The sequence below is a fragment of the Cavia porcellus genome, unplaced genomic scaffold (genome assembly GCF_034190915.1).
Source record: "Cavia porcellus strain 051 isolate PalLab524CR breed Dunkin Hartley unplaced genomic scaffold, mCavPor4.1 scaffold_9, whole genome shotgun sequence".
Taxonomy (NCBI): Eukaryota; Metazoa; Chordata; class Mammalia; order Rodentia; family Caviidae; genus Cavia; species Cavia porcellus.
This window is the reverse complement of record NW_026947492.1, coordinates 65,275,997-65,291,306: the sequence shown is the minus strand read 5'-3', so window position 1 is coordinate 65,291,306 and position 15,310 is coordinate 65,275,997. Positions and strand designations below refer to the sequence as shown.

The following is a 15,310-nucleotide window of genomic DNA, read 5'->3' as shown; positions in this document are numbered from 1 at the left end:
GTGCAGAAAGTGAACTACTTCAGGGATAAGTAAGATCAAATACCACCTTAACTTTTAAAAAGCCCATTCAAAAATTGATATGAAAATAACTAATAATCAAATTTAAATTTTAAAATAAGTAAAAAAAAAAAAAACTGGCTTTCCTGTTTAAAGAAATTATTGCAAACCAATAGTGTTGCTGAGTTAAGATATGTGTGACTTGAAGATTTTATTGTATTTCAAATACTGTTTGATATGTAAAATTAAATTATTGGTTAATTTTATGTTTTGTCTAAGTAAATTTTCTTGCATTCATCTACAATACATTTGAAGATTATTTATTAATCAGATATTTGCATTTTTAAAGATGTGAATATGTAATTCTAGATTTCTTAATTTTCATGGTTATGTCCTTTGTTTCTATAGCCTTTGCCTGAGTAAGTATCTCATGAATACAGTTCGCAAACAGGAAGACACAATATGCTTTTACAAAGTTAACTCACTTCCATGAGAGCCATTCTAAAAGATTTCCATTTTGATTTTTTGTTCAAAGAAGGTTTTAAATTTGTGAGAGGGGGAATAACTAGACACAGAGTTAGGGCTCTTTGAGATAGGAAAATGTAGAAGACAATATTTAAGCAAAAACTTTGATGAGGCCACACAACTCATTATTTTTAATGTGGCATGTGTAATGTACAAAGTTTGTGATTCACCCATGTTTGTATAAGTTCCTCTGATGATAATCAAGTTATTTCACAAATTTGAGTGGCATTTCCTTCACAAAAACAGGAATCAAAGGTATATTCAGAAAACATACACTTTGGTAACTGCAGATTTAATACTGTTAAGAAGTCTATAACACAAATATCTACTTTTGGTCATTTTTTTTTACTCATTACATACAGCAATGAAATGTATCAGTTTTACCTGGACACAGTAGACAGCTAGGGCTGTCACCCTAGCCCTCAATACTCTGGCAATTGTCACTACCAAGGTTTTAAAATTTTAGGAGTAAATTTTGATGTTATTTTGAAAACATATAAAACCATAGTGTTACTCATGGTAAGAAACATTTATCTTCCTAAAATCTGTTCAAGTCTATTTGTTATGTGTCTGTTCATTTTCCTTACTAGCCTTTTGATCAACCCTTTTTCACTGCGACTTTTACTTTTTTAATTTAATTGAAATTTTACAGCATTTGCTGTTTTTGTATTTGTCTTCTTTTTCACGGTATGTAAGTGATCTATCCTGTTTTATACCTTTTTTTTCCTTTTTAGATTAAATTATACAGATCATAGTTCATTTTTCTATTAAATCATGTTATTATATTTCCATTTTTTGCCATCATAAATAGCTTTTGGAATCATTTTGTGTGAATATATGAGGGTATGTGACTTTCTTTTTGATAAATTTCTTGGAATCCAATTACTGGGTAATGGCACCTGTAGGATAAATCTGTATGTTTTCGCTGTAAAGGAAATTGCCAAGATATTTTCCAAAAAGGCTTCACAGTTTTGCATGTCATTGACAAAATAGGATAATTCTTACTTTTCTGCATCATCACCAACAAAATCTGGCATTCAGTTTTGAGTTATTTATCTCACAATTTTCTGCTTCCATGTAAAACAAGCTCCTTCTAATTTCTTTTGGCTTCTCTGATTTCTTTTTTGCGTTTTCAAGCACTGTGGGCTGCAGCCTTACCTACATCTCACTGTGTTGGCTCTTAATAACACTTCTACTTGGCCCACTTTTTCCTTTATTGGAATTCCTGGTCTGGAGGCTGCACATATGTGGATCTCCATTCCCTTCTGTCTCTTGTACCTGATGGCTGTTGGGGGTAATGTTCTTCTTCTCATCTTAGTTAGTGTGGAACAGAATCTTCACGAGCCCCAGTTCTATTTTCTGGCCATCCTAGCACTCACTGACCTTGGCCTTTCTTTGTCAACAATGGCCAGCGTCTTGGCAATTTTCTGATTTGATGTCCACCATATTGGCCTTAATGCCTGCCTGACCCAAATGTTCTTCATCCACACCCTTTCCTCAGTCGAGTCAGGGGTCCTGGTGGCCATGGCTTTTGACCGCTTGGTTGCCATCTGTGCTCCACTGAACTACACCAGGATCCTGACCCACTGCACTGTTGCCTGCCTAAGTGGGGCTGCCCTCATCCGAGGCGCACTCTCCTGGCCCCTCTGCCTTTTTTCTCAGTGCTTTTATTTTCTGTGGGACTAATGTTCTCTCACACTCCTATTGCTTCTATCCAGACATGTTAAACCTGGCCTGTGGGGATGTTACTTTCAGCAGTGTCTACGGACTGGCCTGTGTACTCTGCACATTTGCAGTGGATGTTATCTTCATCCTTGTTTCCTACATGAAGATCTGGGCACTGTTATGAAATTGGGCATCCAAGACAGAAACTGGAAATCACTGCAAACCTGTGCCTGTCACTTGTGCACAGTGCTTGTGTTTTACCTGCCCCTCATCAGCCTTGCAGTTCTGCACCGCTACACCCAGGAGACCTCCCCAATTCTGTACACCATCATGAGCAATGCGTACGTCCTCATGACACTACTGCTAACCCCCCTTGTGTACAGTCTCAAATCCAAGCAGATCGAAGCCGCCCTGCATAAGAGATTTTGTGTGCAACGTGTTGTTGAGAATGAGATTTTCTCAATAGTGTGTAATCTACTAGCAGGTAATTTCTTACTGTTATGGTTTTTTGTTTTGTTTTGTTTTGTTTTGTTTTGTAGTTCTGTATTGCGTGTACCCTTACGCCGCTTTGGTTTGTTTTGTGTTTTTCTCTTTTTCCTCTTAAATAAAAAAAAAAAAAAATAAAAAAAAATAAATAAATAAAAAAAAAAAAAAAAGAGAATGAGATTTTCTCTGGACCAGAAGATACGATATTGAAAAGACAGTGTTATTTAGGATCACCTATCTGCCAAATAGCTCGCCAGGCAACATGAAATCAAACCTGAAAAAAAGCACAGGTTTCTGCCCTTTTGCGAGTAATTAACCTGGGAGTGATGGTACACATCCCACACCATGCGCTGTTGAAGAAGTAGAGCGAGAAGTTAAAACCCAGCCTGGGTAATTTAGTGACTTCATGAGATACTTCTCAACATAAAGATAAAATGGGCTGGTGGATGTAACTCAGTGGGAAGTCTTTGGGTTCAGTATCCAGTATTACAAATGAAAAGGGGAAGGATTAAGGTGGAAAAGACAGGCAGAATGCTTAAACTAAGTTTGTAACTGTAATCATGGATGATAATGGATAGGAGTAAGAAGAAATGACAATAGAACCCCAAATTTAATGTTTTTTGGATATATGATGAATAAAAATTATATCAATGCCAAGTTGAAGAGTGTAACGCTGGACAGCAAATGATCAGTGAATTGCTACTGGTATAGAGAAACCAAGATGTCATTTGACTGTTGGTTACCAATCGTGCTTTAATTGAGGCATAAAATTTCAAAGATGAGGATGAGTTTGTGACCATGTGTTTGACATTGATTGTTATTCTGAACACTGTAATGATTGACAAATGATAAAAAGCTGTCTGAAAATAAAGTGAAAAAGAAAACTTTTGCCTGTGGGAATAAGGAAATCATAAAATCCTCAAGAATTTGAAGCTGGTCTAAGAAAGTTTTAAGTGAATTCCTAAATAATAGGTCAAAAATTTATCTGGAGAATATTTCATTATCTCTCATTCATAGGCGTAAGACACACAGATGAAAATCATAATAGTCACATAGCACATACTCGATTAATGAAAACCATAGAGCACCAACAGAGTTTGAAACAATATAATGGATGAGACTGGCACTTGGTTTGAATTGCTTTATTAATAGACTGCAAAAATTGAAAGACACTTTGTTTCTAAACCTGTTAGTATTTTTTTTATTTCTCAACACTTTTAATTTTAATTTTAATTATTGCAAAATACAATTAAAACGTTTACATATGTATAGAAGGACATATAAACCGTAGATATTATATTATATCGTATACTTACTACCACCAAAAAACCAGAATATTGCTACTACACAGTGCTTCTGAATATCCTTTCACATCTCATTTTCTCAAAGGTTTCTATTTATCACATCTGTTGTTTTGCAGTATTGATGAGAACTAGGGACTTTAAGATGCTAGGAAACCACTCTACTATTGAGCTACATTCCCCTTTTTTTTCTCAGTTTTTAATTTTTATTAGTATTTGCTTGCATGACATATAGATTGCATTCTTTCTGGGAAATTAAATTCAAATGTAATTATTTTCTTTATGAGTCATTCTAATCAGAAGGCTAAAGGATGATTTCCTAAACTTGAGCAAACAGAAAGGATAGGAGGCAGTTTTCCTTTGAGGAACACCTCACTTTTCTGGACAGTATAAAACTAGTGCTGTCTATATCCCATGCATATTTTCTCAGATATTTCACCTCAGAGATTAAGACTTGAGTACACTTTTCTCCTCCATATTTTGTGCTACTATTATGTAGCCCTCTTCCATTTGAACTACAATGCTTAAAATATGCAAAGTAACTTGCAGTGTCTACTCCTGGTGATGACCCATGGTCGTAATTGCCAATTACGTGGAAGCAAATTCCTGTCTAAATTATGAGCAAATGAACACAAAGCAGAATAGAAGCATATGTGAGAGATCCCTTCAGAAAGAGAAGACAACTAGCAGCACTGAGTCCTGAACATTACCTTTCAGTCCACAAAGCCCTTTCTTTGAGTCTGTAAACTATTTCGTTACATCATTTTGGATTTTTTAACTGTAAAGGGTAAAAACTGAAGCAACTTAAGGGCAGCAATGTTTGGATGTACTGGGTCACTTATTTATCCTGCAGTACAGAAAATGTTTTCCATGTTTTACCTCACTAAGCAGTGACTGCCAAGATACTTCTGTCCCTTGAAGAGCACCATGCAGATGTATAAAGATTTAAAAGGAGAAAAAGATAAAATGCATGAGGGAAAGCAGAAGGAAAAATATTATAAGGCTCTAGAATGACCAACAAATCACAAAATAATGGTTCATTAACTGATGTCTACAGAGTTTTATTAATAATGAACTCATTAATGATGCCTGGCTCTTTCCTGTGGCAGATTAGAGGAGACCTCCATGTATATGAAGAATGCAAGGCCTGTCCCTCATGTGCAAATGAAAAAGCAAACAGACAGATAGGATATATATTATGTACAGTTATAAAGTATCATAACATTTTTAACACATTTGAAACATATTTTAAAGAAAATTGTAATTATAGATCTGAACCTATGTTTTCAAACTAGAGAAAATTTCGATAATTGTCTGGTTATGTTATATAAACCGTGTAAGTGGTATTTTTTTTTTTTTTTTTTTTGTACCCTGACAAACTCGTGACCTCACGCTTGCAGGTGAGGTGTCACTGAGCCATATCCCTGAAAGAATGCTTTCTTCCTTTGGATTTATCATTTAACTCTGACTTGACTATTGTTCTCTGTAAGACACACCATTAAATTATATTTTGTCTCATAATGAAATGTTAACACTTAATGACCTTTAACTATGTGCTGGATGGTTATAAGTATACTACATACACTATGTTTCTTCTGTCAGCATCCTTAGAAACTGGATATTGTCATTAACTCCTTTTCACTGAAGTGACTCGGAAGCAGTTTCATTATTTTCTGATGACAAAGCAGCTAAATTTCAGAGACTTGTTTTTCAATGTAACCAATATATGCTTATCCTTAACCTAGTATGAAATTGAATTTAACACAACCAGAGAAAATCAAGCATACATTATTTAGATGACAAAACCTTTTATACTATTTTGCTCTGTTTTTCTTTAATCTCGCATTGAATTTTTGTATTAGATGAAAGTCAGATCATGATGATTTTGGAACAAGAGATATAAAATGTAAACAGATTCAAAAATTATTAAAAACAAATTCTCATTTCTCTTATTTGAGATATTTTCCCTTTACAATATCTCATGCTTCAGGTAAAATACATATTCATACATCAGTATAAATAATTTATTTTAATAAGAATTGGAGTCATGTAGTTACATGTGAGGCATTCTCATAAAGCAAATTTTATACAATTATTTGTTCTGAAATGAGGCCTATAGGTAAATAACAGGGGCTCTAAAAATAGGAAACAACCAAATTTTTAGAAACAATTTTCCTGATCAGTTATTTTGAACTATAAAAGACTTTACTATTTTTAAAAATGTTATAGACAAAGCATGTTGAGATGTACCAGTGAAAATGTGTCATGTAAGAAAAACAAAACAAAACAAAACAAAACTGTTTCTTCTTTGTTTTTCAACCTCACTGATTCTTTTTGTTTCACTTTAGTGCAAGCAGTGTACACAGGACCCTTTTCATCTCCTGTTTTCACATATGAACCAGCTTGCTAAGAACCGACATGAGGAAAGGATCAATGTTGGACATTAAGTCTCCTATGGACACAAAGTAGGAGGAAGGCAAAAAATTGGCTAATAAAAATTAGTAAAGCTTGTAAAAATAAATTCCTGTCAGGTAGCTGGAGACTACTGAGGGACTAACACTGTCTTCGGCGGTGAAACTTTATTGTATCTGCTGGAGCGGGGTGCTGACTGTTTCTTTGTCTTTATGAAATAATGTCTGAATTTAGGTACATAAGAAGAGGGCTGAAAGCATCCCTTCAACTGTGTTCAACTCAAGAATCCCCTGCCTTTTGTAAAGGCATATTCTTGTTTCTCATCCATTTCTGAAGAAATACTATAAACACAGAAATTGGAAAATAAAAAAAAAATGTTTCTCCTACCAATATAAAGCTACATTTTGTCTAACTAACAGATGATTTCATTGGTTTGCAGACTAGATATTTTGGTTAATTTTTTTCTTATTATATTTGAGATTGTTTTATAATGCATAATGACAGTAATTTTAAAATATATAACAGTAATAGTTTTCCTAGGATCAGATTTTTAACAATTAACCTGCTTATAAATAACATAATTGGGCACTGGTCTTTAATACAGATCAGTAAGGTAGAATGATAGCATTGAGTGTTTTTCTTACACGGAGTACTTTATATTTTAGAAATCAATAGCAGAACAGGAAAATAAACAATGAATTCAGGTTTGGGTTTAGTATTGCAACTGATTTAGAAATTGAATTTATTATCATTAAAAGGATGAACATTGAGATCATACTCTTAAGTGAAACAAATTGAACACAGGATTGTAAATATCTCGTCTCTGGTGCGAGAAATGGAAACTACATAATAAAACTAAATATTATATTCTGTGGAATAGGAAGAAATTGTTCAAAAGAAAAGGGGACTTCGGGGTGGAGAAAAAGGGAAAATGAAAAAGAAAGTATAAAATAGGAACCAGATTATGTAAATAAGAAGGGGAAGAAGAGGAGAATGGGAAAAGAAAGAGGAACTAAGACATCATTACAGATTCCAATGTGGAATATAATCCTTATAAATATCTAAATTGTACCAATAAACAATAATAATAAAAACAATTTGAATTCATGATTGTAATAACTACAGTAATGTTATCACTTATTTTTCTAGCGATTGAAATATGACTGCATTTTAAAAGTATTTGCAGTATTACACTCTCTACGTAATTTCAAATAGTTCTTTAACTAGTTTAATTATTTTTGCTTAATTATGATTTTCAAGGAACAGTACACTTTTAATTTTTTATGAAGCCTAAAATTCTACTTCATTTTATCTTTCACATCTTTGAAATTATGAGTAATTTTCTAAGAATTAAAAATATTTTCTCTAAGCATATCTCCCAGAGCTTTTGTTATTTTAGATTTCACACATAAGTCTAATTGTAATTACTTAGTTTTATATATGAATACAACTATTTTCCATATGAATATATTGTTCTACCAGCAATATTTCTAGAAAATATTAGATTTTACCCATTAGTTATCCTGATATAGCATGTTTAGTCTATATTCAGCAATCTAATGTGCTCCAATAAACTGTGTGAAAACCTTTATGTTCCTAGATTTCTGTATTTATTATGATAGTATTACGATGAGAATTAAAATCGTATGCTGTAGGTTTTTCAACTTTGATATCAAAAACATTTGACTCTCTAGCTCCTTTGTTAGTCTAGTAAATTTTAGATTCATTGTAAAATGTATCATGTGATTGTCCATCATTGATTAATTTAAATTTTGCTACTGTTTCACATGACATCTGAGAAAATAAGACATCACCATCTTGTCTTTTTTTCTTCTTTTCTCTCAGATTATCACAACCAAAGAAAAGTAGTTACCACAAATATCTCATTAAAATTTTAATTGAAATTCATTTGTGTCTGAGCATTAATGTTAACTAGATTTCTCTGTGGGCAGCAGTTTCAGAATCATCAGTGAGCTTTATAACTGATGATCCTGTGGTTGAAGATTCTTTAACACTTTTTACTTCACTAAGCTCACAGAATCTGGAATAAGTGGGAAATGATAGGCCCAATGTTGTACTAAGACTATAAGTTTTACGCGTTTGTATTTATTGAAAAAAATAAAAGTGTGTGTGTGTGTGTGTGTGTGTGTGTGTGTGTGTGTGAGAGAGAGAGAGAGAGAGAGAGAGAGAGAGAGAGAGAGAGAGAGAGATGGAAGGAGAGAGGGAAAGGGACAGGGAGAGAGAGAGAGAGAGATTGAAGTTTTCCTTACAATACCATTGGGACCATTAGCCACAGTAATAAATACTTTCCCTAAAAAATTCAGTCTGTAGAGCTGTAGTGTCAGCCCAGTGAAGTTCTCCAGCCATAGTCATCAAGGTAAACTTAAATATTACGGTGCTGTGGAATCTACTAGGGTAGAGGGAAAACAAAAAGTGAGAACACATAACATAATGGTTAGAATTCTTTTCCTGATCTCTAAAAAGGCCTTTGGAATGAAGGTTAAAAGAGTGTTATTGGTGTTACCTTACTTAGTCTATTTTTGGGTAACCTTCATCTACCCACAATGTCTATTTTGAGGAGATCAAGGTATGACTTGTAAGTTAGTATAATATAGACTTAAGTAAAAGCAGGAGCCTTTAGTTATGTACCAGTGAGTGAAGAACCTGTCCACACTCTTCCAAAATGATCACTGAAGCTCCTTTGCTTTCATTCATAGAGGCAAACATGCCCCAATTCCAGTCCTTCCCTGGTAATAGTCCCAAAATGTATTTGTTTTAATTCAGTCCTCCCTCTTAAAGTCATTTTCCATGCAGCAACCTGAGTGAATTTTCTTAAACAAAAATGTGTTTATATCAACCTTCTATTTAAAAGCTTTTGGTGATTTCCTGAAGCTTACTAAACCATGGAACATCCTTGTAAACTATCACCTCATAACTATTTCAGTCAGGTCCTCTGTTTCCCCAAACCAGATTACCCTTTGAGTGATTCTCTCAAACATAGGCAGAGGACAGTCCCACAGTGTCTCTTGACAGGTACAGCACTTCCTTCCCAACATCTTCTCCTAATATCGTATAGTTCTCGATTTCATTCCACACACTTGTAGAAACATCTTTGTGTCAACGTAATTCCTTGGCCCTGCCAGAGAGAAGAGAATAGTACAATTCTGGAAATGAATTTGGCTATTTGTTTCTGTAATCCAGTTCTATAAACCATTCAAGGAATCAAAAGTAATATCTCACGCTAGTGTAAGTTTAGCAGAACGTTGAATATCAGTACCTCCTAAAGAGAGAAGTAAAAATCTTCCCTAAAATTGTGACAATAAGTCAAATAGTACCTGCATGGTTTCTTTTTAACTTTTAACTTTTAGGAAAATAACTATTTGTGTCTAGTAAAAGAGTTCTCTCCCATATGAGAATGACTTTACAGTAAACGAACACTATTCAACTTAGTTTTCTCTTTAGAGATTTTGAAATTTTAAAATGCAATTGAATAAAGGTCATTTGGCAAACATTTAGAAATATTTGTATGATCATACTCCTAGATTTCATAGAAGTTAGTGTCAGTAATGATATTTTGGTGGAATGAAGTCAGAGAAATAAATTCTCTCGCATCATTTACATTTTATAAGAAGAAAGAGATGCTCTTTAAATGTATTCTCAGAGCATAAAGCAATCTTTCAGCTATAGCATGTGTTCACAAGAATGTAGTGACTGAAATGGTGTGAAAATGTATTCTAAAGACAAGATACACACCTTGTACTGAGAGTTTCCAAAGGGCACTGAGTTGTACGAGAAATATTAGAAAATGTACCTTTTATGGGATTTGGGGATATTTTATTTTTTAAAAAGTGAAATTTGCAATAACAGGGACAAGATTTAAAGAGATACAAGTTTCTAGCTTAAGAAAAATTTTGTCTTCATAGATCAGAATATATATTATTCTTGCCATGTGATAATCTATAAATGGTATATATCATGAAATAACTAAAATTTAAGAATTTTCTATTTGGATAATACATGAAAATGAATCTCATTTTATGACTTTCATCAATTGTGAAATACAGGCCTATTTCCTTCCTTCCTTATAAAAATTATCTGAATTTTTCATGCTGTTATTTTCTTGTTCATATATTTAAACACTACATAATCTTTACCTACTATTCTACTTATGTAACAGTGTATTTTTATGCCCACAAATGTAAATCATGTACCTAAAATTGTGATTCACACTTCTAAAATGTCCGCAGATTCTCTTGTCCTTATCTTCTTTTTCCCTCACGTTTAATTATTTTCAATTTTTCATTATTTATTTTGGTGTTTACATGCTTTTATCAGTAACTTTAAAATGGGGCCAGAAATTTAGCTCAGCAGCGTAAGTGCTTACTTGCCAAGCACGAAGTCTTAAATTCAATCCCTGGTACAAATAAATAAGTAAATAAAAGAAATAATAATAATAACTTTTACTGGCCATATATTTTTGGTTTTCATTTTAAAACAGAAAAATAATAAAAATAATGCTACAAAATTTCAAAACGAAATAATAGGCAATCAGTACTGTTAATATATTGAGTATAGTTATCTTCAAAGTAGCTGTTCAGATTACAAGATATAGGCATAAAGAAGAAAGAAACATTCTTTATAATGTTTTAAAAATTGTATGACACTTTTGGTTTTTAATATGATGTTTAAATTTCTCTGCTTTAAAATTTCTTTTAAATAACTAGAAATAACTAGAAAAATTCTGATCAGTTTGTTGTGGTGGTTCTCAAAATTGCTTTCCCATTCGTCACCTCAAATTACTGCTTTTGAGAATCCTGCAGTCAGAGTTTATGCAGATTTCATTTAGTTTTCGTGGAATTACCTCTTTTTTATTATGAAAAACATTCTTCAATAAATTTCTCAACGCATTTAGTTCAAAAGTTTTATGGGTCTGAAAATGTCTTCACTTTACTCTCATATTTCATTAGTAGCTCTGTGTCCAGAGTACCATAGATTGAAACAAAGAAAAATAATTGTTTAGACATTTAATAATGACATTTAATAATTTAATAATGACAAGAATAATGACTATTTGGTTCTCTGTGTTTCATGGATTTTTTCACTTCCCTTTTCATTATTTTATATTGTCCTTTTATCAATAAAGGTTCAAGATATTGTTATTTTCCACCAAGTCTCAAATGTCATGAAGAAGGGTGTGGATTTATTATCTTAGTCACTTTTTTAGCCTGATGTAACCTTTCAAGCTGATAACAAGCATGTATATATATACATTATGCATCATATATCATCTGTACTGAAATGTTTTTATATAGTTCTACCCTCAATATCTGTCTTCTCTCTTTTTTAATATTTCAATGTCACATCTCATATCTCCTTAACTGATTTTTATATTATTTTTTGACTTTTATCTGCAGTTGAGGAAGAAGAAAGAGAAATAGATGCTGTGCATTGTCTAGAAGTTTTCTCTGTCTGAGATTCTTTACCATGTCATTTTAAAAGGTTCATCTGGTTTCTACTATATGGCACTATAAATTTATTTATCTACACAGATACTTCTGGAGAGTTTGAATTGGTACATTGTTAGAGTAATATTGTTTTGGAACTTTATGAAATTATTTTCATCTGATAAAGGCAAAATTGTAAGTTCAAGATGGTCAGGTCAAATCTCATCACAGTACTAGGATAAGGGTTTGCAGTGCCATATTTAGTTAATGTAGGATAAGTATAATTTCTTCAGCTAGGATATTATGCAGATTATCAGATGATATATCACATAGCGTTCATCAAACTGTGCATGGAGAACATGACTTTAGTTTAGAAATAGTAAACTCAAAGTACACAGAGGTAATAGAAGAGAAGCATGAAGAAGCTATGCAGTCAAAAGCAACTAAAGCAAAAAGAACAAATTCAATCACTTACGAGAAACACAGCTGAAAGCAAGGTACTGTTTATAAGGCCCAGATCATGAGAGAACTTTAAGGAATTTAAGCTGTACCCATGGAAGTAAGATAAATATTAGGATGAAATTAGTTTACGCAGGCCAATAAAGACAATTTGCATGGATTAAATACTTTAGATGGTAAATGCTTTCAAAAGCTCAAACAAGGTAAGTGTATTAGTGACTTGAATGTTATAGTTGATCACACAACTTAATTTACATAAGAGTATTTTGGAACAGAATTTTCTCTCATTCTGAGATGATAATTATTTTTTTTTTGTCTTTTTAGTTTTTATCAGTACCAGAGATCGAACTCATGACTGTCTGCTTGCAAGGCAGGCACTTATGCCACTGAGCTAAATCCCCAGCCCCTGTGATGATAATTATTAAGTCTCCCTTTTAGTCAATAATATGAGTAAATTTGAAAATAATATTGTTACCACAGGGATAAAGCATACAGGAGGGCATGTCAAATGATTATAAAAGTGTACATTCATTCATTTTATATATAGTTTAATATTAATATATAAATGCCATATTATATTTTATAGGGTATGCACATATTTACAAATATATATAATGCAATTTAGGTATATTAAATATGAAATTGAAAATAGGAGTATATTTTGATTGGGAATTCAAGCTAAAAATTGGTTTTGTCTATTTTTTAATCTAAATATTTCAGCATCTTATATTACAGATGTGAAGAATCAAGCAAAAATGTTTGCACTGTAATGAAAGTTAAAATGATAAAGAATAATATGCTAAACACACAAAGGTAAGAAAAATACTACTTTTAAGAACAGGAAAGACACCTTCTTAATTTTAAAAAGAATGACAGTCCCAGGTGGAAGTTATATATAGTTGTTTAGAAGCTGAAACAGTTCCAGATGAAAACTTCAAAACACGTGAAAGGGGGTGGTAAGGAGGGCCGGAGGAAAGAAGTAATGCAGGGAGAGATTAAGGGAGAGTGAGAGGGGAACACAGGATATTTCTTTCTAGTTGAGGAGGAATCGTACCCTGATCCAGAGCTCAGAAATACTGGTTACATTGTTGCCTAAGATCACTTATGCCTTAATTTCTCCTCTTAAAGTGTTAGTTAGCCAATATTTTAAGATGTAATTCTTTACTTTTATTTATTTATTTATTTATTTATTTATTTATTTTTAAGGTAGCAAAGGTAGGAAAGAAGATAGGAAAACAAACAGGCTCTTCATAGAGTCTGGTCCAACTAAAAGTAGGAAAAATAAGTCCACCCACAGTGGAAAGGAGAGGCCACTGTGGGTGAGAGGCACAGAGGTCAGAAATCTTTGCTTTCATTATCAGGTGATCTCAACCTGTCTTCCCGACATGCCTTATTTAGAGTGAACAGAACACAGCATACACTTTAACCCAAATCTTAACGTACATCTGCCCATGTGGTGATTCCTAATAAAAGTAATGCAGTCTCTCACAGTAGCCTCAGAACACAAGTATGCTCATTCCCTTACATAAGAATTATTGCCATTTTACACCCATAAGTCTTTTGTTCTTCATCTACAGCATTTATCAGGACTGTTTAACCAAATTAGTGGCCTGTTGAATACGATGCTTCATTTTCTCCCTTCTTAGGTTGCTTGTCTGAGAAGCCGTTTTGAGCAGAGCTTCTCAAAAGTTTTCCAAGTCTGAATTCAACACCACAGAGTCTCAGCCTTCTCTTTCCATCATCACGGGTCTCTGAAAGCTTGTAGGCTCCTGCTGTGGCTGGGGCCACACCTGACGTACATCATTACAATAGTGGGAAACTGCACAATGACACACATGGTGATGGATGAAGTCTTCAGGAGCCCCAGTACCATTTCTTGTCCATGTTGGCTGGGGCTGATATCGTCCTGTCTCCACACTTGTCTCTGTGTTAAAGGCCTTTATGCTTGGCCTCTATGAAATTACATTTGATAGTTGCCTCACTCAATTCTTCTTCATCCATACATCCTCTTCCATGGGCTCAGGAATCCTGCTGGCCATGGAATTTGACTGTTTCATTGCCATCAGTAAACCCCTACAATACACCACCATTCTCACCAGCTCACATGTCACCAAAATGGGACTGGCAGCCCTGACGAGGGGCACAGTGTTCATGACTCCAGTGCCCATCCTGCTAAAGCAGCTGCTTTTCAGCAAGGGTCAGACACTCTCGTATTCCTACTGTTTCCACCAAGATGTCATGAAGGGAGCTTGTGGAAAGTCAGGATTAATATTTCATATGGGTTGGTTTTGGTTATCTTTTCTTTTGGGGTTGATTTTCAATTTATAACCATTTCTAACATGCTGATATTTTGAGCAGTACTGGGTATTGCTTCTAGAGAAGGCCTGATGAAGGTGCTCAACACCTGCTTGTCACACAGTTGTTTTGTGTTTATTTACTAAGGACCTCTCCTGACAATAACTGTCATGCACGGAATCAGCTTAATAAGTTCTCCAGTAGCACATGATATCTTCAGCAATATCACCTATTTATGCCCCCAGTACCCCATTGTGTACAGCCTGAAGACCAAGCACATCCGTGCTGCTCTGAGAAAGTTGTGCAAGATGCAGAGAAGCTGAAGAATTAGAGAAATTAATGTTGTTTTAGGTGAGGAAAAACATGACTTGCAGTTTTATAATCATTTTTTTAAAATTTTATTTAAAAGGAAAAAGAGAAAAACACAAAACAAAACAAAGCGGTAAGGGTACACGTAATACAGAACTACAAAAAAAAAAAAAAAAAAAAAAAAAAAAAACCACAGTAAGAAATTACCAGTTAATAGATTACATATTATCATCTTAGAGATAGTTGCTCAAATCACAATATCAAAGCATACAAAGTGGACATTCAAACAGGGAGACTACAAACAGTTGTGTTCAATGATCCAACCAAAAACATTAATATGGTCAGCTATTTAACACCCCTAAACACACTTGCCGTTGTATCCTCTAGAGTTCTTTTTTACCCTCTCTTTTTTACAAC

General features: G+C 33.6%; 2 pseudogenes; both read left to right on the top strand.

The window, feature by feature from the left end:
- Positions 1–1,359: 1,359 nt before the first annotated feature.
- Positions 1,360–6,384, top strand: LOC100735898 (olfactory receptor 51L1-like; annotated as a pseudogene).
- Positions 6,385–6,392: 8 nt separating this feature from the next.
- Positions 6,393–14,907, top strand: LOC106025051 (olfactory receptor 51I1-like; annotated as a pseudogene).
- Positions 14,908–15,310: the final 403 nt, after the last annotated feature.